The 25,304-nt window shown below is 42.0% G+C and overlaps 1 non-coding gene across 1 annotated transcript; it reads left to right on the forward strand.

Annotated features, from left to right (window-relative positions):
* The first annotated feature begins 886 nt into the window (after nucleotides 1-886).
* On the forward strand, nucleotides 887-987 carry LOC150039571 (U6 spliceosomal RNA). Its single transcript, XR_016534328.1, has one exon. It is a non-coding gene; the product is annotated as a U6 spliceosomal RNA (small nuclear RNA).
* The last annotated feature ends 24,317 nt before the right edge of the window (nucleotides 988-25,304 follow it).

Below are 25,304 nucleotides of genomic sequence, written 5' to 3' on the forward strand. Positions count from 1 at the left end.
TGGGTGTGTGCACAGAACAGCTAGTATCCCATGGGCCATAGGTGGAACAGTGTGCAGTGGGCAAAGCGTGGACCCCTTTTCAGTGCCAAGGATACTGAGGTGCTGGGTTCAAAGCAGGTCTTGGTGTCCTGAGCCCCAGGCCAAGGCATGTGAGGAGCCCCAGACCCAGGGAGCTGGATACCAGTGAGGCTCCAGCACTATCTGCAAAGCGGGAGGAGCTGGACTAGTTGCACCAGCAGAAGTTGAGTCCGGAATCGGATCTGGAGTTTCAAGGGACCCGGGCTAAGTGAACCCTGTGTAGCAGCTCCCAGTGCACACAAGTAGATGACCACCCAACCCACCCATGGCACTTTCTCACCATCATATGTGTGAGGGGGTGGGGAGCGAGACGCACCATTGAGGCTGTAGGGGGAGGTCTGATGTAGGAACTACCAGATTGCACCAGAGAGACTGGAAAGCTCCACAAGAAGGCAGATCTCCGTGGATACAGGTGTTTGCTAGCAAGTGTATAAGAGGGCACCACAAGCCTGGTGGCTCCATGGTGCCCAACACTGATGTTGGGGTTGGGACTCCCCCCACAGCACCGATTCAGTGGAAACTTGGACCTTTGGGGCCTTGCTGGGAACTGTGGTGCAGCAGCCTCTCCCTCTGCCATGGTGGAATCTAAGCACCTAGCACCCTGAGGAGCTAGGATAATAGGCAGCTGCCAGTGGCTCCCAAAGCTAACCTTATCTTTGATTTAGAAACTCTTTGTTAGTAACAGTTCAGTGTGAAGTAACAAGATATAGTAATTGGATAAAGTTAAGTGGACATACATATGTGAGAAATTTACAATTTAGAAATAATGTCAAGAATCAAATCTGTTTACACTAGTATAAACAGTAAAATACTTAGGAATAAATACATCTAAAATGAACAATACAGAGAAGATTGGCCTGGCCCCTGTACAAGGATGACACGCGAATTCATGAAGCATTCCATAGTTTTGTATATATTTTTGTTTATTTGAAATAGGATAGGGAAGTTGGGAAAAGAAGATGATTGGGAGGGGTGGGGGTAGAAAATGGGACAAAAACATAAGAAAGAGTTTGGCCTAGTGGTAGAGTGCTTGCCTAGCATACACGAAGACCCAGATTTGATTCCTTGGTACCACATGCATAGAAAAAAGCTGGAAGTGGTACTGAGGCTCAAGTGGTAGAGATGTAGCCTTGAGAAAGTCCAAGGAGAGGGCTCAGACCCTGAGCTCAAGCCCAGGACTGGCAAAAAAAATGAGAAAGAGTAGCAATGTTTGTGAAGGAATGCACGTTCTACCTGGCGAATATAATGTGATCCTTCTATTAATTACAATAAAAATATATTTTAAAAATATATCTACAATGTTGCCTTGGACAATGAAAATTACACTGCACAGATAGTCTTCAAGTATCCCAGGTTTTGCCTGATCTGCTTGCCTCTGAGGAATTTTCTTTTAAGGAAGGAATTCAATAGTTTGTATAATTATATTTGCTGTCAAGTTTTTTACCCAATATTTCCTAATCATGTTGTGTGTAAAAGATCATCAAAAATCACAATAAGCTGGGCCTGATAGCTCACACCTGTAATTCTAGCTACTCAGGAGGCTCTGATCTGACGATCATAGTTCAAAGCCAGCCGGGCACTAAAGGCCATGAGACACTTATTTCCAATTAACCACGGGAAATGCATAGGTGGCGCTGTGGCTCAGGGGTAGTGTGATAGCATTGAGGTGAAGAGCTCAGGGACTGTGACCAGACCCAGAGTCAAGCCCTACATATAACACACACAAGAAAATCATAAGCCTTTAGGAGAGAAGCATAGGATGTCAGATAAGAGGAAAGGAGATGAGAGATTTCTCCCAGGCAGGTGTGGTGGCTTACACTGCAATTCTAGCTACTCAGTAGTTAGCTGAAGAAATTATTAAAGAAAATGCAAGCCCAGTAGTTTGGCCTAGAGGTAGAGTCCTTGCCTTGTACAAATGAAGACCTGGGTTCAATTTCTCGGTACCATATACATAGAAAAAAAGCCAGAAGTGGTGCTGTGGCTCAAGTGGTAGAGCTCTAGCCTTGAGAAAGGCCAAGCACAGGGCTCAGGCCTTAAGTTCAATACCCAGGACAGGCAAAAAACAACTTTTAATTTAAAAATTTTGATTTATTTAATAAATGAATTTCCTAATAGGACAGGACAGTCATCAGAGGAGCCATGCCATATCACTCTAGGAATAGGCTGAGCGATGGTCAGCAACAGGTGGAGGACAAAAGGGGATGGGGACTGACCCCAGCCACTGCTATGGGCTTCCCTGGGTTGGGGAAGCTTCGTGGTTCAGTGTTCATGGGAGGGTCCAGGGTCTTTTGCCTTGCCCCCTGCTCCTCATTGCCAGGACCTGGATGTCTTTAGTGCAGAGGCTGGCTTTGAACCCTGATTCTCGGATCTCAGTCTCCTGAGTAGCTAGCATTACAGGCATGAGCCAACAGCACCTGGATCAAGGCTATTTCTACTATTAGCTCCTTATTTATTTATTTATTTATTTATTTATTTATTTATTTATTGTGGGTCATGGGGCTTAATCTCACCCTGTGTGTTGTCCCTGAGCTCTTCGGCTCAAGGCTACCACCCTGCCCCTTGAACCACAGCCGTACTTCCCCTTTTTCTAGTGATTAATTGAAGATAAGAGTCTCTTGGTCTTTAGTGGTCTTCACTACCCAGGGTGACTATGAAGTTCAATCCTCAGATCTCAGCCTCCAGATTAGCTAGGATTAGATTTTTCTGAGTTATTGTAAAACACCAGTGTGGATGATGTGAAGTGCCTGTGCTTTCTCCCTATTCTGGAGGTTGAAAGTACAGTTCTTTGGAGGATGAACATCTATCTGCCATCACTACTTTCTTTTCTCTATCTCTCTGAAGATAGCTATACCACACAATTAAGACATGCTTTCCAATTAAGACATGCTTTTGTCAAACTTAATTCTGTTAGTAATGCAAAAAATGAGGGAGTAAAGGAAGTTACAAGATGGTTGGATGGAGCCAGTCCTGATGAGTCACACTTAGAATCCTAGCTACTCAGGAGGCTGACATATGAGGATCAAGGTTCAAGGACAGCCCACACACAAAAGGACTTGAGACTTTATTAAACTAATTTTTATTGTTGGGGTAATGTATAGAGGGGTTACAGTTACATTCACTATGTAGTAAGTGCATTAATTCTCATACATTGACACCCGGAGACAGTGCCCAGGCCCAGAGTTCAACCCCCATGACCCCCCCCCCAAAAAAAAGATGTTAAGAGAGATTTGACTTCTGTGCAAATTTTATAATAAGCATGGAATTGCATCTTCCATTCAAAAATTGAACACTATGTAGTATGTCATTGCTATAATGAATAGACATACATTCGGAGACTTTAGAGGAGTAGTGCAAAAATGGATGCTTTCCACGTTCTTGGCTGATTAAAAGTCATTGAACATTTGCTCTGTTTGCTACTTTTCTTCTAGTGAATATTCTCTGATAAATACTGGGGCGTGCCTTCCAGATGAAAGATTTTACTCCATTGTTATAGTAATGAGATTTCTCTCTCCTGTGTGTTTTATAAGTACAGAGCCATGAATTCCTAGTAAACGACATTCCACAGTTGTTCCATTCAAACAATTTCTCTCCTGTGTGTTGTCTTCGGCAAACTGAGGTATGACTTCTTGAAAATATTTCATGGGTGCTGGTGGCTCAAGCCTGGAATCCTAGCTATTTAGGAGGCTGAGATCTGAGGATCTCGATGCAAAGCCAGTCCTGGCACAAAAAGTCCAAGAGACACTTATATCCAATTAACTACCAGAAATCAACTAGTCTTACATCCAATTAACTAGCTGACAAGTAAAGTAAAATTTAAAAAAAGAAACAACTTTCCATATTTGTTTCATTCATAGGATTTCTGTCATGTGGAATTCTGAGCTGTGCCTTCTGAGTTACACATTTGCTACATTCATAAGCCTTCACTCTGTGTGGGTATCCTGATGCAAACCGAGTTTTCTTTTAGGAATACTTCACATATTTTATTAGTCTTAAGGTTTCTCATGGGTGAGACTCCTTTTATGGTTGCTTAGGTGTCATACCTATGTGAAGGACATTGCACATTTGTTATTCATACGGTTTCTTTTTTATGTCATCTCTGATGATTAGTAAGGCCTTCCTCTAGATGAAAGAGTTTTCACATTCATAACATTCATCAAGTTTTTCTGTTTGTCTCTTCTGATGGTTGGGAAGATCTGCCTTCTGGGTGAAAGCTTTTCTACATTAATTATGTAAGTTTTGTCTTCTGTTTATACTCTGATGATTGGTACGTTTTGCCTTCCGAATGAAAAACACTTTATGTTCATTAAAATTCATAAAGTTTCTGTCTTGTGTGTGTTCTGATGATTATAAAGGATTGCTTTCCAGGTGAAAGATTTTCCTCATCTATTACATTGAGAATGTTTCTCTTCTGTGTGTGTATTCTGTGATGCAAAGGGAGGTATGATTTCTTTCTGAAAGACTTTCTACACCTGTTACATTGATAAGGTTTCTCTCCAGTGTGTGTTTTCTGATGGGCATTAAGTGCTGACTTGTGGGAGAAAAAATTTACACACCTCTTACATGTTACAGGTTTCTCTCCTGAGTGTGTTCTCTGATGCAAAATGAGGTCTGACTTCATTCTGAAATACTTTTGACATTTCTTACATTGATATGGTTTCTCTGTGTGTGTTCTCCGATAGAAAGTATGATCTATTTTCGTGGTGAAAGACTTTCCACACCTATTACATGTATATGATTTCTCTCCTGTGTGTATTCCGTGATAGGTAGTAAGGTATGCCTTCAGGGAGAAGGAATTTCCACATACTTTACATCGCTAAGTTTTCTCTCCTGTGTGTGTTCTCCGATGATTATTAAGTTCTACCTTCTGGATGAAAGACTTTCCACGTTTGTTGCATTCATATGGTTTCTTTTTTGTATGAATTCTCCAGTGTCTCCTAGGAGCTGATTTCTGAGTGCGTTTTTCCACATCTAGTACATTCAGTTGTTTTCTTTTCTCTCTGAACTACTGCTTGGGTATTGTGAGTAGACTTATCATAGTTGTCTCTATGCTGGTTATGGTTATTGTTAGAGGCTCCCACAAAAACCCAATTCTGCTTTAAAAATAGGCTCTCTGAGTTTAATACCTTCTCTTCACCATATTCAAAATACTTCAGCTCATCAGAACACTCAAATTTTGGTCTAAAATGCTCTGAATATCTGAAGGATTCTTCAACTACAGGAGACAAACCTGGTCTAGATGCAGCACGTATGTCATCAGGCTCACTGTAAAGGAGCGTGTTCTGACACTCACTGAATTCTTCAGTCTTCATCACTAAGGAATCCAGAATATTCCTACTCATCTCTGCCTTATGTTTTGAACTTAAATAAAATATTCTCACTAATCTCCCTCTTTCTTCCACTGTATAACTATTGGTGACTCCTACTTCACATAGTCATCCAACTGAATTTTCCTTGCAGACTGTAATTATGTCTTCCATTTCTTGGAAATCTAAAATGAGTTATAATAAAAAAAGACAAAAACATAAATAAGATTCCAATTTTCTTTAAAGACATTTGCTTTCTTTAGATTTATTTTTTCATTTATTTATTTATTTATTTATTTATTTTTGTGGGTTCTGGAGGTTGAACTTGGCCTGGGTGTTGTCTCTGAGCTCTTCAGTTCAAGGCTACCACCCTACCCTTGGGCCAAGACCCACTGCCCATTTTCTCCAGGTTAATTGGAGATAAGAATCTCAGGTTCTTTTGTGCCTGGGCTTGCTTTGAAATTTGATCCTCAGACCTCAGCCTACTGAGTAGGATTATAGGTGTGAGACATCGCCTCTGGCTTTTTTTTTTTGGTTATGGAGCTTGAATTGTGGGTCTGGGCACTGTCCATGGGCTTTTTAAATCAAGGCTACCATCATACCCACAGAGACACAGGCCATGTCCTGTTTTATAGTGGTTAATTGGGAGATAAGAGTACCTAGGCTAGGAAGGAAGATGGCACCGAGACAATAGGGATGCTGCCTAGCTTTCTCTGACAAAAAGAGAGAACCAGGGAGTCCCACGAGCCAACTATCTAAAGAAATCCACAACAACAAACTCAAAAAGCAACGGAGAAGGACTCAAACCGGAAAAGAAATCCAGATAAACCTCACATCCAACTTTCTCAAAGAATTCCGAACACGAGGACCCCTCCCCCACCTCTCGCCGAAAGCCGCGGAAAGCGGCTGGCGCTGGACCAAGCCAAGAACAGCGGCTTGAGCGGGCGCCGGCTCCACGCTGGGAAAGCGGGGGCGGGCACCGGCTCTAATCCACGAAAAGCGGTGGCAGTGGAGGGCACCAGGCTGGGAGCCCAATGGCTGCAGAAACCAGCACAGAACCGGGCCAGCGAACGGCGGAAACAGCGGAACCCAGACGCGGAACCAGAACAGCAAGCAGTGGAACCCAGACGCAGAACACAGGGGGTGGCGGAGACCCAAGGGGAGTGAAAGACTCCCCACCACCGTGGAGCACCCACAGACGGACGCAGAGGCGTGAGTAATACAGCGCATCCCCAAACACATCAGGAAAGCGGAGCGGGTGCCAAGCAATAAAACTTAACTCAGACCCCAACACCCCACCCGAGAAAGACTGGCGGGAGCAGGGGGGCAAGGAATTTAGAATCCTGTCCCTCCCTTCAACAGCCCCCTCCCTCAGGCCATTGACTGGAGATTGACAGGCGGGCTACCCATAAGACCCAGCACCCCACCAAGGGAGGCGGGGCTGTCCCAACTCCCAGCCGCCCAACGGGCTCAACCCCAAGCCCTCTGACTGGAGACTGACAAGCAGGCTGACCCTAAGACTCAGCACCCCACCAGGGGAGGCGGAGCTGTCCCAGCTCCCACCCGCCCACCCAGGCCACTGGATCTGGAGAGTGGAGGGCTTTGGGACCCTGCCTTACAGCAGTGGGTAGGGGGAGCGGGTAAATAGGAGCCAGAATCTGCCCCCCCTCAATTCTTAAGCGGGGCATCCTCCAGCTGGGAATCCTGAGCAAGACACCACCGAGGGCCCCCCCCCCAGAGTCACAGACTCTGACAAAGCAGTGGAAACACAGCAGGGATCTGAAGGGCCGACCAGCAGCCAAGCTCCACTTCTGAGAAACAAAAAGGCCCGGTTCCGACCTTGGAGCCCATGTCCCCAGTTGGGCCCCGCCCCTGGGAATAGAGCGGCCTCCTGCAGGTCCTGCTGGTCCTGCTGAGAGCTCCTGAAACTCTCAATCCCCAGACCCTTGGCTTGGGGCTGCCCCTGGAAGCAGCACAGGAAAACGTCCGCCAACCGCGCTCAGACGGAAGCTTGCAGATCCATCCCTGGTCCACTGTGAGGCCACTGGTTGGGCTAAGAGCTAGTCGCGCAGCAACACATAACTTTTATTCTAATACCTTCCAAACTTTGTACTCAAATACTCTACCTACTTACCCCCTGACCTCTCTCATTCTATTTTTCTATCTCTAGACCTCTGCTCATCTTTCAACCCTTATACTCCATGGATCTACACTTGATGGCTGTTGAGCAACATTGTATATCTAGGTGTTTAATTATTCTCTAGGCTCAGAGGGACTTAAAGACAATAGAGATTGGATTGACAGGCTTATGGTTTTGGATATAAATCGCTTATCAGTGAATAATTAGACTAGTCGGTAACTGCACAGAAAGAAAGAGTGATAACACCAATCAAAACTTGTGAACATCTAGAGTCTGCCAGCTACAGAGGTCTAGGTTGGTTATATCTGAAAAACTATAATCGTGTTTAGTATTAACCTTCCTCCCATTTTCAAATGGGAAGAACAAGAAACTCAAGAAAAATGTCAAATCAAGAAACAAAATATCCCACCTCCCCCACCCAATGTAAACAGCCAATGGAACAGTCACTGGCAAACCTAGAGGAAAGTCTTCCAAGTGCTGTACAAATGCAATTGATAAACACCATTAATGAAAAATGTGAAAATATAAAGAAAGAGATAAGGGAGGAAGCCATAGCTGAACAGAAGGAAGCCATAAACAAGGTGATAAGTGAAAAAGAAGAAGCCATAAAGGAGGCCATAATAAAGGTTTTTCACAGAAAGAAGGATGAATTCATAGAATCCACAAATAAAAAGGTGACCGAACTCCAGCAAATGTTCAAAGAAAATAAAGCTACTGAGCTAACCACTCAAATGGAAATCAAGGAGCTAAAGAAATCCATACATGATCTAAAAGAAGAGATGCAAGGCATCAAAAATGAGCAAATAGTACCAAGGGAGGTGAAAAATAAAGTAGATAGCTTTGATAGCAGGTTAGACAATGCAGAGGAGAGAATTTCTGGGGCTGAAGATAATTTAGTTATTATAGAGAAAGAACAGAAAATGAGTCAATCCAAATCTAGGAAAAATGAGAGAGCGCTTCAGGAGGTCCAAGATACAATTAGGAAGCCTAATTTAAAGCTAATTGGTATTGAGGAGGGTCTGGAGAAAGAGGTCAATGGTATTGGAAATATACTTCAGGGAATCATCTCAGAGAATTTCCCAAATATCCAGAAGGGCAGACCCATCCAGATACAAGAAGCTTTTAGAACCCCAAACAGACCTGACCAGAAAAGAACATCCCACTGCCACATGGTAATCCGAACTGGATCAGTAGAAACCAAAAAAAGGATCCTAAAGGCAGCCAGGGGAAAGGGTTCAGTAACCTATAAAGGAAAACCAATCAGAATAACCCCAGATTACTCAGCAGAGACCATGCAAGCAAGAAGTGACTGGAAGCATATATGTCATGCCCTTAAGTCAAATAACTACCAACCAAGAATACTGTACCCAGCTAAGCTCTCCTTCATAACTGAGGGAACAATAAAAACATTCCATTCCAGGGAAAAGCTACAACAATATGTCGAAACAAAACCAACACTACAGAGAATTCTGAAAGATGTTCTATACATAGAAAACCAAAATAAATGCACTATAGGGAAAGAAATGGCACCTAAACAGCATACCACCTAAGGACCACAAGAACTGTCAAGACACGGGCCCAAATAAAAGCTTTTTACAAATGGTAGGACCTAATAAATATCTCTCAATCCTAACTCTCAATATCAATGGACTCAACTCTCCAATTAAATGGCATAGGCTGTCTAGTTGGATCAAAAAGCAAGAGCCATCGTTCTGCTGTCTTCAAGAGACACATCTTACCCAAAAAAACAATCATCTTTTGAAAGTGAGAGGTTGGAATAAACTCTATCAAGCTAAGGGCCCCCATAAACAGGCTGGAGTTGCCATCCTCATATCAAATAAAATAGACTTCAAACTAAAATTAGTAAGAAAATACAAAGAAGGTTACTACATACTACTAAAGGGATCTTTCCTCCAGGAAGACATAACGATCCTAAATATTTACACACCCAATCCCGGAGCTCCAAACTTCATCAAGCAAACTTTACTTACACTGAAACCATACATAGATCGAAAGACAGTGATTGTCGGTGACTTTAACACACCACTTTCACCTATGGACAGATCAACAAGGCAAAAACTCAACAGAGAAACCTTAGAACTGAACAACTATATAGACCAACTAGATCTAACAGACATTTGTAGAATATTCCACCCAGCAACAACAAAATATACGTTTTTCTCAGCAGCACATGGAACATTTTCCAAAATAGATCACATCTTAGGCCACAAAACAAACCTGGACAGATTCAGAAACACTGAAATTATTCCATGCACATTCTCAGACCACAAAGGCATCAAACTGGAACTGAACACACATCTCCACCAACGAAAACCCTGTGACTCATGGAGACTGAATAACACATTGTTGAATCACAAATGGGTCATCGAAGAGATCAGAACAGAAATCCAACAGTTTATGAAATTTAACAGTAAGGAGCACACAAAATACCAACTCCTTTGGGACACAGCAAAGGCAGTACTCAGAGGAAAATTTATAGCGCTGAGTGCCTACAACAACAAGTTGGAAAAATTGCAAACCAACAAATTAATGTCTCACCTTAAGCTCCTGGAAAAAGAGCAACAAACCAACCCTAATCCCAGTAGAAGAAAGCAAATTATTAAAATAAAAGCAGAATTAAATGATTTGGAATCCAAAAAACTATAGAAAGAATCAACAAAACATGGAGTTGGTTCTTTGAAAGAATTAACAAAATTGACAAGCCCTTAGCAAATCTTACCAAAAAAAGAAGAGAGCATATCGAAATAAACAAAATCTCAGATGAAAATGGTAATATCACGACAGAAATTACCAAGATCCAGAATATCATGAGGGACTACTTCTCAAACCTTTATGCCAACAAATTTGAGAATCTAGATGAAATGGATGAATTCCTAGCCAATATTAACATACCCACACTGAACCAAGAAGAACTAAGCCAACTCAATAGGCTTATGTCAAGCTCTGAAATAGAAATGGCAATTAGAGAACTTCCACCTAAGAAAAGCCCAGGCCCAGATGGATTCAGAGCTGAATACTATAAGGTCTTCAAAGCAGAGCTCACACCAATACTCCTCAAGCTCTTCAACGAAATTGAAATTGAAGGTTCCTTAAAAAACTCATTCTATGAAGCCAGTATAACCCTCATCCCCAAACCAGACAGAGATTCATCAAAGAAAGAGAACTATAGACCTATATCTTTGATGAACATCGATGCAAAACTTCTCAACAAAATACTGGCCAACCGTCTACAACAACTCATCAGAAAAATTATATGTCGGAGACATTCTCCCCTTCCCTGAATTCTTGGTGCCTGCATGTCTGCTTGCATTGATATGCAAACATCCTACCACCTGGCCTCTACCCGGAGCAGAAGCAAACATCCCATTACCACACCCCCTGCCCCAAGCGGTTCCCACACCCCAACCCCCTCCTGCCTCTCCTGAAGAGGCATATAAACCCCTGTGTGAAAAATAAAATTCGCAGCTTGATCAGAACGCTTGTCTTGCTGCCTTCGTGTCTCCTGTCCCTTTCATTCCTCCCTCTAGGTTCTTGGCCCTAGTTGACGTCCCGCCGGACGGGACAAATGGCGCCCAACGTGCGGCTCGAGTGCCCGCGAGGCTGAGGAACGCTGTCTTCCAGGAAACCTTGGATCCAAGTGATTGTGTGACCAGCTCGGAGTAGCCCGCCCGAGACATCTCAGTCAACGCTGAGTGGAGACGGCGAAAGGTAAGTGACTGACCATGGGACAGGCATCATCGTCACAGGAATTGTTCATAGGCTCTCAAGACACGAAGAATTTGGGTTAAAAAGAATTAAGTACTGCGAGGAGGTACTGTGACAGGCCTCCCGACCCCCTTCTAAGTAAGTACAGCAAGGAGGTACTGCGACAGGCCTCCCGACTCCCTTCTAAGTAAGTACGGCGAGGAGGTACTGCGACAGGCCTCCCGACCCCCTCCTCTCATGCCCCGGCTCTCCACGAGCCCGATCCCCCTATGCTTGATTTATCAGCCTTGCGGCGATCACTCCAACATAGACGGGAACATATTCAACTCCTTAAGAGTTGCGTTCCCTCCCTCAATTTAGAACTCTGCCACCTTGCTTTTGAAAAACCAAACCTTCTTAGCTTTCCCGGTAACCCAGAGCCAAGCTGGAGATCAGATTCATGTAGTTATTGCAATTGTGGTCAAATAAGGAAGATTTTCTGCTTGAAACTGTAAATAGTGCATGCTTGGCCATGTATGTAGATAAAATGATCATTGATCTTAAAGATTGCTTTTTTACAATTTCCCTACACTCTGATAATATTTTTTTGGCGGCTCAGGACAGGTCAGATCTACAAAATTAACCGGTGCTCACAGCGTCTAGATTTAAAAGCAGAGGTATGGAGATTTCAGATACTGGGGCCAAGAAGGTCTGGGAGGCCTTAACATGCGCTATGTTAATGGTGGCCATTCTTTTCAATTGGGCTGCATGGGACCGCGTGGAGCTCCTGGTGAGAAGTAGGAAGATTAACTTGGGTGAGGATCCTCCCCTCGGGGTCTATCAGACTTTATCTGCCCTTAAGGCATCTAGGGACAAGGAAACTTTAAATAAAGAGTGCTCAGAGTTGTGGAGAGTTAGCCTTCCCGCTGCTCAGGTTTTAGAGCCTTGCCCTGAGGAGAGATTTTTGGGCCCCTTTGATCCTGGGATCGGGCCCCAGAGCCCTACACCAAGTGCTCCTGCCCCAAAATTTGCGGCAGACAATTGGAGGGTAGAGCAGCCTTCGCCATTTTACTCCCACGCTTCACCTCGTGTTAAACCGGAAGAGGAGGTTAACCCGCCATATCTCGGCAGCTCCTCCCCTGAAAGGAAAGGGCGGGTTAAGCACCATTTTACTCCTCCCCACCATGCTTGATAAATGCTAACCCTGGGGGCAATAGACCTGCCCTAAAAGAGCTTAAGAAAGCAGTCTCCAAAAATGGGCCTAATTCGCCCTGGGCCAAAACCATCCTCCAAAGCCTGGCTCATCAGCAATCCTCTCAGGCCTTAAGCTCCCAGCAACTAGAAACTGCCACAGGCCCCAGCTCTTCGGTGTAGCTGGCCTAGCAGCATCTTAGCAATTGGCAAGCCCCCTGTCCTGGCCAGAGCCATTCAGCCGCTGCTCTTAAAGAGGACTTGCCCTGTAATCTCTAGGGAGAGACAAGATACAGATGTTGTGACATTTTATGATGACTGCATTAGTTATGAAACAATTAGCATAGAACTGCTCCCCCAATTCTAGGGGCCACAGTCTAACTGCATGCCCCTCACCCTGTGGGTGGAGCAATGACCTATTGGCCGGGAAAACAATTGGAGCTACTAAAATTAATAAGGATCAGGCAAATACAAGTTTCAGATACAGGTTTCTTCATGATCTCCCTGCAGTATGCCCATGGGAATGACCCGACCAGGGCTCCCAAGTCTTTTATCAATTCCTAATAATTTGCATATTTATGCTATTGAGATAAGATTGCTTTTTCTAGAAACAGTGGTTTTCCTTTAACAACCTTTTTTGTAAAAGATGCCCAGGTATAGTGGTTTCATTTTTGCCCCCCCTCATTCGGGAGAAGCCACAAAGGATGTTATTTCACATCTTGTCACAGCCTTTTCTGTCCTGGGAAAACCTGTTAAAATTAAACCTGCTTATGTTAGTGCAAAATTTAGACAGTTTTGTGAAGCGCTTCACATTAATCACATTACAGGAATCCCCTATAACCCACAAGGTCAAGGAATTGTTGAGAGAGCCCAGCAAACGCTAAAAACTTGGCTTACGAGGCTTAAATCCACTTCTTTATCCTTTGCTTCCCCCCGTGATCGATTAAGTCATGCACTCTTTGTGTTAAATTTTCTGACTTTGGATAATAACGATCATTTGGCTGCAGACCGCCACTGGCACCCTTCTCCAGATACGTCTCCGCCTATGGTGATGTGGCGAGACCCCCTCACTAATAACTGGAATGATCCAGATCCAGTACTCATTTGGGGACGCGGTTCAGCCTGTGTCCTGGATCAAAAACAATCGGCACCGAGATGGTGCCCGAGAGATTGATTAAGCAAGTTAACTCATCAGCCCCTAAGGACGTTAACGTTTAAAAGATGCCCAGGTGAAAAGCAAAGGCCTCTGGAGGTAAGTATCGGCCGACCCCCTGTGTGTCTGTGTTTTGTTTTGTTTTGTTTTGTTCTGTTTTGTTTTATTTTTATAATACAGAGGCCTGGGTGGTCAAGGGACGCCTTGACCCGCCCCCCCCTTCTGAGTTTCTTGTGGATAACAGAGCATTCCTGAGAGTCCCACCAGCAAGACATGTCTAAATCTAAAAATAGCTGTTTGGTGAAAACATTCGCCTGAGCTCATGTTTTTGTGTTAAGTATATCTGATTGAGTATATGTCAATGTCTGATTTTGTTTCAGAGCCTTTTGTTAGGTGTGTTAGGATGGACTCCATCTGCCAGCTGGTAGTTTAAGGCCAGGCATGCCATCAAAAGTTTAGCAGTCTCTTCTCTGTCTTGTTCGTGTTACATATTTTTCCTTGTCCAGTTTTGTCTTTAAAATTGGTACCAGTTCTAAATATGGATCCTTATGGTTTTTCTGCGTGTACTCAAGCACACATCCTTGTTATCTATTTGAATATTTCTGGGAAGTAAAAAGTTTTGGCTCCACTCGGGCCTGGTATGGCCCCTCCCAATCCGCTGCAGCTGAGGTGAGCAGAGGCCAGACAAAGCAGCTGCAGGCTTCGTTCAGTTTCCTTTTTCCTACAACCTGCTGAAGTGACAGTCTAGAGACACTTGGTGACAGGACACAGACTTGTCTTAGTTCTCCTAGGTTTAAGACTCCCACCCAACTTTCATCTGCAAAAAGTAATATGTCTGATATCAGAAACAAGCTCTGGAAGAATAAATTTCAGCTAAGTTGCCTTGTTAGAAAGCTTTGTTTAAAAACAAAAACAACAACAACAACAACAAAAAACCTGGTTGTCACCTCCAAGAATAAGCTTCGCAAAAATAACAACAACTAAAACAACAACAAAAAACACCTGAAAATACTAAAATTTCCGGAAAATGAACGGCTGATATTTTGCGCACTTTAAGATCTTTGAGTATGAATGTGTGTGCGAATGGGTGTGAGTGAACATGTTCAAGGTGTCAGCATGCTGTATAAAACAATGGTTGAGCTCATTTGAAACACAAAAGCAATTGGGTAAATCTAAGTCTAAACTTCAAAAAAATTAGTAGGTATGAATGTTTCCTATGTCTCAAAGGATTATTGCATTGTCTTAAAGAAAAACTGGTAAATATTTTTCTAGATCCTGAAATCTGCATTTTATTGCAAGGCATACAGCTGTTTACATTGTAAACATTGTATCCTGTTTAGCACAGAGGTGTTAGGGAATTTGGAATTTATTACTTTAAGTTAAAGTTTGGAAACATGTATTAGAGATTTAAATGTAAAATTGTTCATTAACGTCAGAAACTTTGCCTGTCTTTTCTTGCAAACTGACACTAGAAATCTGATGGTAAAATGTGGATAATGTGATTAGTATTTTAAAGGAATATTTAAAGGTTTATCTCTGCAATTGGGTGTATTTTAAAAAAGGAAGGAAACTAATTCCAGACTTAGACTTTTGGTGCACTGATGTCTATAGTTCTTGCATTAGGGAAAAACTGTTATTTGAGTTTAAACTGTTGTTGGAGTTTTAGACAGAAATCTAAACTGCAAAAGAAAAAAAAAGCCCTTTTCTAAAAGGCAAGAGGAGTGCCTTGAGCCCTAGGGGGCCTGAAGGCAGAAGGAGTTCTTTGTGCCCTTAAAGGTTTTTCAATTGCAAATAAAGGCTAAGGTGTTAATTGTTTAAGCCAGTATCAGCAAAAGTTTTTAAGAACATTGGAAATGGGTTTCTAAACAAGTTTGAAAGTGAAGTTGTCCTAAATGTTTGTTTCAAGAAAGAGAAAAAAGGAAAATTAGGACTACCAAAATGATTGCTTAATTGCTATTTAGCCTGCTCTTATAAAGTCTCCTTATAGCAATTTCCAGCTGGCTCATGGAGAAGGATAGCAATCCTTATTCAGATGTAACTTTGGCTCTTACCAAGTTCCAGGTAAGATCATGCTTAGAGACTATTTCTGAGTTGACCACCTTGTTGCTTCTAATTGGAGTAACTTGGCCTTTTGTAGGACTCATTGATCTGAAAGCTGCAGTTTCCAGCCAGCCCGGGCAAAGCAAAGTCCCTGTGAGACTGTGGTGTCTAATCTGGCAGCAGAGTGCTAATTGAGGCAGAGTTGCTTTGGAGCTCAAAGTGGCAGAGTGCTAGCCTTGAGCTGGAGAGCTGAGGGACAGTGCCCAGGCCCCGAGTTCAAGTCCAGCAACCAAGCAAGTGAAATGCCCATGGGATGTTTATCCCTGTGTGGAGAGACACTACTGGGACAATGAAGTATCCAGATGCAGAAAGCCTCTGCGTGGATGGCAGAGATGGTGTCAGATCCTAGAGTCACTCGTGCTTGGCCATTCAATATTAATCAGAGCTGGGAGGTCATAGAATAGTTTGTAAGCATGCCTTACTAATGCCTGTGCCTTCCAAAACTGGGCAGGAACTTGTCAATCATCTGTGATAATGGGCAGTTTAAAGTCCTAACTGAGTAAAGTTTGATTTGACTCCAGCCACAAATTCAGGAAAGTTTGTGGATCTGAGACTTGTGTCTCTATTAATCTGTTTAGATCTGACAACTAAAGCATTGTTTAAGGTTGCAGAGATTTAGTTTCCCAGACAATCAGGAAAATGCCTTTGCAAATGGGTGCTAAGTAAACTAAACTATTGTAGCCAAAAAAGGTTTGTGCAGTTGTTAAATGTTGAATATGATCTCTAGTTTGGAGCAAATCATTGTTCCTGATAGCTAATCCTGGCAACCCCTTGGTAAAATAGGCTAAGCTTTTTAAGGTTCCTGGTCAAGTACAGAGACAACGCCCCTGAGTCAGCTTGAAGAAGTTATAGAAGATGAATCTCCGCCCGTCAATCCCCTTTAGATAAAGGGACCAGGGAATCATTGGGAGAATTCACTGAAGTCAGGCCTTAGGTTAAGCTTCTTTAACCAGTTTGTGCAGAAATTTGCAGGCAATACAGCAGGAGGTGTGATATTCCATCGGAGTTCCGGAGAGCTGCTGCCGCCTGATTCCACCACCACCACACAGCTGTTTCCTGAGCTCCTGCGGGGTAGGACGCGCCCGATAAGTTGGCATCCTCAGCAAAAAGACAGACACATCAGCTAGTGTGTCTTGCTTCTTGCTCAACATGATCTCCTTTCTATTAGGGCCTCTGTTCCCCCACTCAGATTAAATCCTCGCCCTCACTTGTTTTAAGGTTTAGGGAGGATATGTCGGAGACATTCTCCCCTTCCCTGAATTCTTGGTGCCTGCATGTCTGCTTGCATTGATATGCAAACATCCTACCACCTGGCCTCTACCCGGAGCAGAAGCAAACATCCCATTACCACACCCCCTGCCCCAAGCGGTTCCCACACCCCAACCCCCTCCTGCCTCTCCTGAAGAGGCATATAAACCCCTGTGTGAAAAATAAAATTCGCAGCTTGATCAGAACGCTTGTCTTGCTGCCTTCTTCGTGTCTCCTGTCCCTTTCATTCCTCCCTCTAGGTTCTTGGCCCTAGTTGACGTCCCGCCGGACGGGACAATTATACACTATGATCAAACTGGATTCAGCACAGGGAGGCAAACCTGGTTCAACATACGCAAATCAATTAATATAATTCAACACATCAACAGGAGCAAGGACAAAAATGACATGATTGTCTCAGTAGACGCGGAAAAGGCATTTGACAAGATCCAACACCCCTTTATGTTAAAAGCTCTGGAGAAACTAGGAATCCATGGAACATTCCTCAATGTAATAAAGTCTGTGTATGACAAACCTACTGCTAGTATTACACTTAATTGTGAAAATCTAAAGTCATTCCCTCTAAAATCAGGAACGAGACAAGGATGCCCACGCTCTCCACTCCTCTTTAACATAGTACTAGAATTCCTAGCCAGTGCAATAAGGCAACAAGCAAGCATAAAGGGGATCCGAGTAGGGAAAGAGGAAATAAAACTATCCCTCTTTGCAGATGACATGATTCTGTATTTAAAGAATCCTATAGACTCTACTCCCAAGCTCCTTGAGCTGATTCAAAGCTTTGGAAGAGTAGCAGGCTATAAAATCAACCCTCAAAAATCAACTGCTTTCCTTTATGCCAACAGTGAGAGGAACGAGGCAATAATCAGGAAAGAAACTCCTTTCACAATAGCCTCAAAGAAAATAAAGTACCTAGGAATTAGCTTAACTAAGAATGTAAAGGACCTTTTTGATGAAAACTTTAAAACCCTAAAAAAGGAAATTAAAGCAGAACTAAGGAAATGGAAAAACCTCCCAGGCTCCTGGACTGGAAGAATCAACATTGTGAAAATGACAATCTTGCCAAAAGCTATCTACAAATTCAACGCAATACCCATCAATATCCCAATGTCATTCTTTAAAGAAATAGAAGAAGCAATCCAAAATTTCATATGGAATAATAAAAGACCCCGTATAGCAAAAACACTTCTTAGCAGAAAGAACAGCGCTGGAGGAATTTCAATTCCAAACTTTAGACTCTATTACAGAGCTATAATTCTCAAAACAGCTTGGTACTGGCACAGGAACAGGCCTGAAGACCAATGGAATGGAACTGAGGACCCAGGTATTAAACCACAGACCTATGGCCACCTAATCTTTGACAAGGGAGCCAAAAAAATAGAATGGAAGAAAGCCTCTTCAACAAGTTGTGCTGGCAGAACTGGTTAAGCACCTGCAGAAAACTAAAGCTGGATCCTTCTTTGTCACCTTGCACTAGAATTAACTCCAAATGGATCAAAGGCCTGGAGGTAAAAGCTGACACACTGAAAACTCTACAGGAAGGAATAGGAGATACACTAGGCCTCCTTGGTACAGGTCGAAACTTTCTTAATAAGAACCAAGAATCACAACAAATCAGAGAAACGTTGGATAAGTGGGACTGCATTAAACTGCACAGCTTTTGTATGGCAAAGGACATAGCTAGTAAACTAATCAGGAAGCCTACAGAGTGGGAGAAGATCTTCACCAACCAAACAACGGACAAAGGCCTCATATCTAAAATATATCAACAACTCAAAAAATTGAATCACTCCAAAACTAACCTCCAAAGTAACAACCATCCCATTAAAAGATGGGCCAAAGACTTAAAGAGAGTCTTCTCTGAAGAAGAAACAAAAATGGCCTATAGACACATGAAGAAATGCTCAACATCTCTGGTCATAAAAGAAATGCGAATCAAAACAACTCTAAGATTCCACCTCACTCCAGCTAGAATGGCCAGGATCAGAAAAACGAATGACAACAGATGCTGGAGGGGATGTGGCCAGGAGGGATCACTACTACACTGTTGGTGGGAGTGCAAACTCGTTCAACCACTATGGAAAGCAGTGTGGCAGTGCCTCAAAGGGCTAAACATAGAACTCCCCTATGACCCAGCAATTCCACTACTTGGCAATTACCCAACCACCCAGAAACAAGGACATACTAAACCCACTAGCACAACAATGTTCATTGCAGCACTATTCACAATAGCAAAAATATGGAACCAACCTAGATGTCCCTCAGTTGATGAGTGGATCAACAAGTTGTGGTATTTGTACACAATGGAATTCTATGCTGCTGTCAGAAAGAATGACATCACCCCATTTGTTAGGAAATGGAAAGACTTAGAAAAAATCATATTAAGTGAAGTAATCCAGACTCAAAGGAACTTAGGCTCTATGGTTTCCCTCATTTGTCATAATCAGTAGAAACCTTGGGCTCTACTAGCAGAGATTTGCAATAGAGGAAAATCTTGATACATAAGGCCATATAATGTGAAGCTAATTGAAAGGACCTCCAGGATAGTGAAACAAAAGCCATGAAATGAACTATTGTTGTCCTTAATGTACTATGTTGTCTCTCATCTCCTTTGCTGTCCCTTGGTTATCTCATATTGGTATAGTATCTCACTTTGTTATCTGATATATTGAATTTATTTGTATTTGGATATTTTAAATTTGATAGGGAAGGGGGGAAAACCAAGATGGGTGGGAGGTTTGGGGGGGAGGGAAACGGGTACCAAGACCTATGAAAGGGTATCAATATATGTGAATTAATGCACCTTCTATCTGACAAATATCATGTAACCCTTTTACTAATTACAATAAAAAAAATAAGCAATAAAAAAAGAGTACCCAGGCTAACTTTGAACTATGATCCCCAGACATCAGCCTCTGGAGTAGCTAGGATTCCAGTAGTGAGCCACCGTGCCAGGTCAAGGTAGACATTTTCTCCCTCCCTAACTTTTAGGACTTTAAAACATCACAAATAATTCCACTTTGTGTTGGTAGAGTTTTAAACTGTGTACTTACCATCTACCTATAGTATCCTTATGGTTGTGTATTTCAAATACTGTTTTTATTTACCATGGGGAAATAAGCTGTTTCTTTTATGTTCTTGAAATATGTATATATTGCTGCTTTCCTTCTTAGCCATTAAGTGAAGAACAGAAATATTTTCCAGATTCAGATACCACTGGAGTATTTTATCCATCCCCTTGCCTTTTATCTAAATGGTAAAGGTTCCTAGAGTAAAGATTTATACATGAATCTCTTGACTACTAACTTCTCACTATCAATTTCTTCATGTATCTGTGGGAATTTTAAAGTTCATTTCTATCAATCTTAGACAAAGTCTAAGTACAAATCCCCTTTCTGACAATTCTGACCATAAGAATCATGAAAAATCAAGGATACTCCACCTCAGGACTTGTCAATAATCCACTGTAGACTAAAATCTTTGAATCTGAATCACAGTGTCTGCCCTTTATTGAGAAGACATTTTTTTATCAAAGGACACCAATACTGGCATATTCCATTTTATACTTTACCTGTGTTATCCTACTTATAAAGAAAAATAAATCTTATTTTTTATATCTCTAATTATTTTTGTTTGAGAATGATTTCCACAAAGATAAAGAGTATTTCTAACTCTAACTCTACTGCCACACAAAATTCAGTATGTCTTCCTATGAATTCTTGATTGATAAATCTTTGAGAAAACGGATCATCTAGTTCTCTGCCACATGCAGAACTTAGGGGAACTAGGAATATTATTGCTTCATATGGCTCAAGATTTATTTATCTACTTGCTCTGGCTCTACCATCACTATACAAAATGCAATAACTCCCCTGTAAAATTCTTTTCTGAGACTTCTCGTATCCATGGTTCTGCATCCTACTCCAGCTTTACAATCAATACAGATTTAGGAAAAGAATGCCCTGCTGATAAGGAATACTGAAGAGTTATTGCTCATGGTGTGTCATCTGTGTTGTAAGATTTCAACACATTCTGTTCACAAGGTTGCTCCTAAATGTTTCTCATTTCTCACTGGCTCCATGATTGACTTTTCCCTAGCTTTACATTTTTCCCCATTGTGTGGCTGGAACTCAGCTTTTACTCGAGGCTAGCATTCTACCAGTATGAGTCCATGTTCCAATTCCAGTTCTTGAGGGGTTAATTGTAATTAAATTTCACCCTTCTGAGTGGGTAGGAGTACAAGGATAAACCAATGCACCAGTGCCAGGTTTGGATTATGAATACACACTAATGATTCCTAGATCATAATTCCAATAGTCATATGCATTCTACTTTAGATTATATATCCAATTACATTAATTACCTCAGATTTGTAAAGATAGTCTCTTATTAGGAAACAGTTCAGATTTTGGTCAAACTACTGATCTGGCTGCTTAAATAATGAGAATAAATCAGTAGAAAATGCGAAGGGGCACTGTGGCTCAAGGATAGGATGATAGCCTTGAGCTGTAGAGCTCAGGGACAGTGCCCAGGCCAAGGGGTAGGGTGGTAGCCTCGAGTTGAAGATCTTAGAAACAGTGCCCAGGCCCACAATTCAAGCCCCTTAACCCCTCCCCCCCAAAAAGAATTACATAATCAAGTTCAAGTTTTTCTTAGAAGAAAGCAATACTTGGGTGGGAGTTTGGCCTAGTGGTAGAGTGCTAACTTGGCATGCACAAAGACCTGGGTTTGATACCACATTTGAGTGGGACACGGTGCTTCAGTTCAGGTGGTAGAGTGCTAGCCTTGAGGAAAAGCCCAAGGACAATGCTCAGGCCCTAAGGTCAAGCCCCACGACTGGAAAAAAAGTAAAATACAACAAGAAGCAAACAATACTGCTAGGTGCCTGTGGCACATACCTGTAATACCAGTTACTCAGGTGTCTGAGATCAGAGGATTGCAGTTCAAAATCAGTTGAAAGCCAGTGCAGGCACAAAAGTCTGAGACTCCAATTAACCACAAGAAAACAAAAACTGATGATATGGCTAAAAGTGACAGAGAACTAGCTTTGAGCTGAAGAGTTCAGGAACAGTTCCCAGTCCTAGAGCTTATGCCCAATGACCAACAACAACAGCAACAAAGAGAGAGAGAGAGAGAGAGAGAGAGAGAGAGAGAGAGAGAGAGAGAGAGAGAGGAAGAAAAAAAAAGAAATGACATTTCCCAGTGACAAAAATAGTTCATCTAAATAGAACTAATAGAAGTAACTTCACCTATCCATTAAAAACATATCAGTTGATCTTTCAAGATCAGGTGATTTTTGCTCACCCAAGGAAACCAGGTTGCTGCAGTTCCCTAGCTTTACATCTCTATACAGGGTCCTTGAGCATTGTTTAGGTTCTTCCACTCCTCACAACTGAAGTCCACAGCCACATCACCAAATGTCACCACCTCCTGCAACGACACATTTCCTTCAAGAAATTAGATTTGAATCATGAGCACATCAGTTCTAGAATTTTATCCTTCTGCATGTATGCTTTTGTCTTACATAAAATATTTCCAGCTTCCTGTGTTATCCATAGAGTGGGAGAATGAAAACTCAAAATACACATTTTCTCAAATATTATGGAGATAATTACAAATACAAAGTTTCCCTAATACATCAGAATACATTTCTGCTGCTAGCAATAGAGACAAACAAAACATTAAGGAGCTAATAAATTGACATGACAACATGAGTTATAAGTAGGTATCTGATAGAGTAGTTTTAGCTCATTTTGATAAAATTCACTAACAAGGAAGTAAACAAATAATAATTCCTGCATGTTCATATTCTGCCTCACTGAAAAATCCATTTAGAGCTACTATTAAAAGGTGCCCTCATGGCTGGGAGTTTAGTCTAGTGGTAGAGTTCTTGCATAGCATGCACGAAGACCCAGGTTCGATTCCTTGGTACCACATACATAGAAAAAAGCCAGAAGTGTTGCTGAGGCTTCAGTGGTAGAACGCTAGCCTGGAGAAAGTCCAAGGACAGTGCTCAGACCCTGAGCTCAAGCCCAGGACAAGGAAAAAAGAAAAGTGCCCTCATATGCAATCAAAACCTGCAGGACCTCATAGGGAATACAAACCACATCAGTAGATCTTTGAAAAGCATAGCTTCCAGGTGATTGTTAAAGGGAGCAGCAGTACTTGACAAGGTAGGTAATGATTGATTTGTTCCTTACAAGATTTCACTTAGGTCCCCAAATAAAAATATGCTAAAAAATAAAAGTAAGTAGCACAAAAACATGCTATTGTAATCAATTTTGTTATTAAATTTCCAAAGATCAAGGCTGATTATTGATAGCCTGATATTTTCTTCCTAAGCAAAAGAAAGGCTAGCATGAAGTTTTGTGAACATTGCCTACCTTCTACAATACAGAATATAGTTGGAAAGTGCATCAAATATTTCTTGATAAAATTTTCATTTATGCTCAGCCATGTTATCCTAGCTGTTAATCAGGCTGAGAGCTGAGGATCATGGTTCAAAGCCAGCCTAGGCACTAAAGAAACTGAGACTCATCTCCAGTTAATCAGTAGATAGTGGGATTCCTTATCTCCAATTAATCACTAGATCTTATCTCTGATGAGTCCTTAGAGAATGGAAAGAGGGATTTCTAAAAGTACCATAAACTATATCAAAGGAAGCTTAACTTTCAAGTAAATGAAGACCACAAAGCACTTCAAGAAGCCTATATGGAGAGTAATTTAAGGACAAATAGCTAACTCATTCTTCCAGAATATCTGAAGGTGAGTTTGACCACACTATTTCATTAACTGCAGTAGAACTTAACACAGTATAATGTTAGGCATGAGAATGAGATTTCTGATAAGTTGATAGTGAAAATTTACCTTCCATGGGAAGTTACTTCCTAGGTGTCCTTGAATCACATTAGAAAAACTACAAACAAACTGAAGCAAATCTGCTTTAACTTAGACAGAATGTAAGATGTTATAATCTGCTAACTCCACAAGCCATTTTTATCTGACTTATGAACCTGTTCCCAAAGCTGAATCTGTTTTTCTGTTTTTAGTTCTTGGACACCCTTAGATTCATAAAATGCAATGTAAGAAATAAAAAGCAACTCACCAGAGACTTTTTAATTCTTTCCTGCTCTTGACAATGAACAAAAGATTCTGAAAGCATGGCTGGGTGAGAAGGCAAATGAAGAGGTCGGGAAAGAACCTGTGTGATTTTGCCCAACAGTTTTTGGAGGAAATTTAGGCACAGTGACTCACTCCTCTAATCCTAGCTACTGAGGATGCCGAGGCCTGAGGTTTGCGGTTCAAAGCTTGCCCTGGCACTAAAAAGTCCATGAGACTCTTACCTTCAATTAACCATCAGAAAAACACAAGTAGGGCTGTGGCTCAACGGGTGGGGCAGTAGCCTTGAGCTGAAGAGCTCAGGGACAATGCTCAGAGGTTAAGTCACACACACACACACACACACACACACACACACACACACACACACAAATTATACATGGGCTGTAAAAGCATAAATCCTTCTTATGGGAGAAGAATCCTTACTATCTCAAGTAGAATGTTATACTCTCCACTAAAGATGAATCCCCAGTTCATTAGATATAGATTTTATACAAGCAATTTCATTCTAAATATACATACAGAATTTGTAAACTAATGTTCCCATAAAAATAATTCAGTAAGTGAAATCAATTAATACGAATTACACCTTCACTAAAACTAGTTATTACTGAAAATACTCCTTGGGACTTCTGAAAGCCTCTGGAAGAAAGCCTCAACATTAGAGCCTGTCCTCTGCCTCCTTCTCCAGCACCTACATCCCTGCTCCTCATCCTACCGTCCCTGGAATTCTTCAAGAACACGAGCCCCTCCATGATCCAAGTGAGTTTCACCTGAGCCAGCCATGCCTACTTTCAGAGCCATGTGCCCTGAGTGACACAACATTTCCATTGGCTATTGATTTTGCCGGTTCTGGGACTTGAACTCAGGGCCTTGGGTATGTCCTTGAGCTTCTTTTGCCCAAGGCTTGTACTCTGCCTCTTAGCCACAGTGCCACTTCCAACTTTTTCTGTGATTGTGATGCTGAGGAAATGAACCCAGGCTTCCTGCTTGCTAGATGAACCCTCCACCAACTAGCCACTCCCCTGCCTCCATGTTATTGTGATCACTTTGTCCCCAGCCACTCCAATTCACTGCGAGTTTGATAAAGCAGGCACAATGCCCACTTACCACTGGCATGAAACAAACAGGATGCCTGCCATACATTTAGTAATAAATATCCTATAATATCACATTATACTATATTAACTATTATATTCACATACTTGGAGGAAAGAAATGTTAGTACAATGGAAAATTAAAATGCTAT

This window comes from Megascapheus bottae, unplaced genomic scaffold (assembly GCF_031878675.1).
Source record: "Megascapheus bottae isolate mThoBot1 unplaced genomic scaffold, mThoBot2.hap1 HAP1_SCAFFOLD_311, whole genome shotgun sequence".
NCBI classification, from domain to species: domain Eukaryota; kingdom Metazoa; phylum Chordata; class Mammalia; order Rodentia; family Geomyidae; genus Megascapheus; species Megascapheus bottae.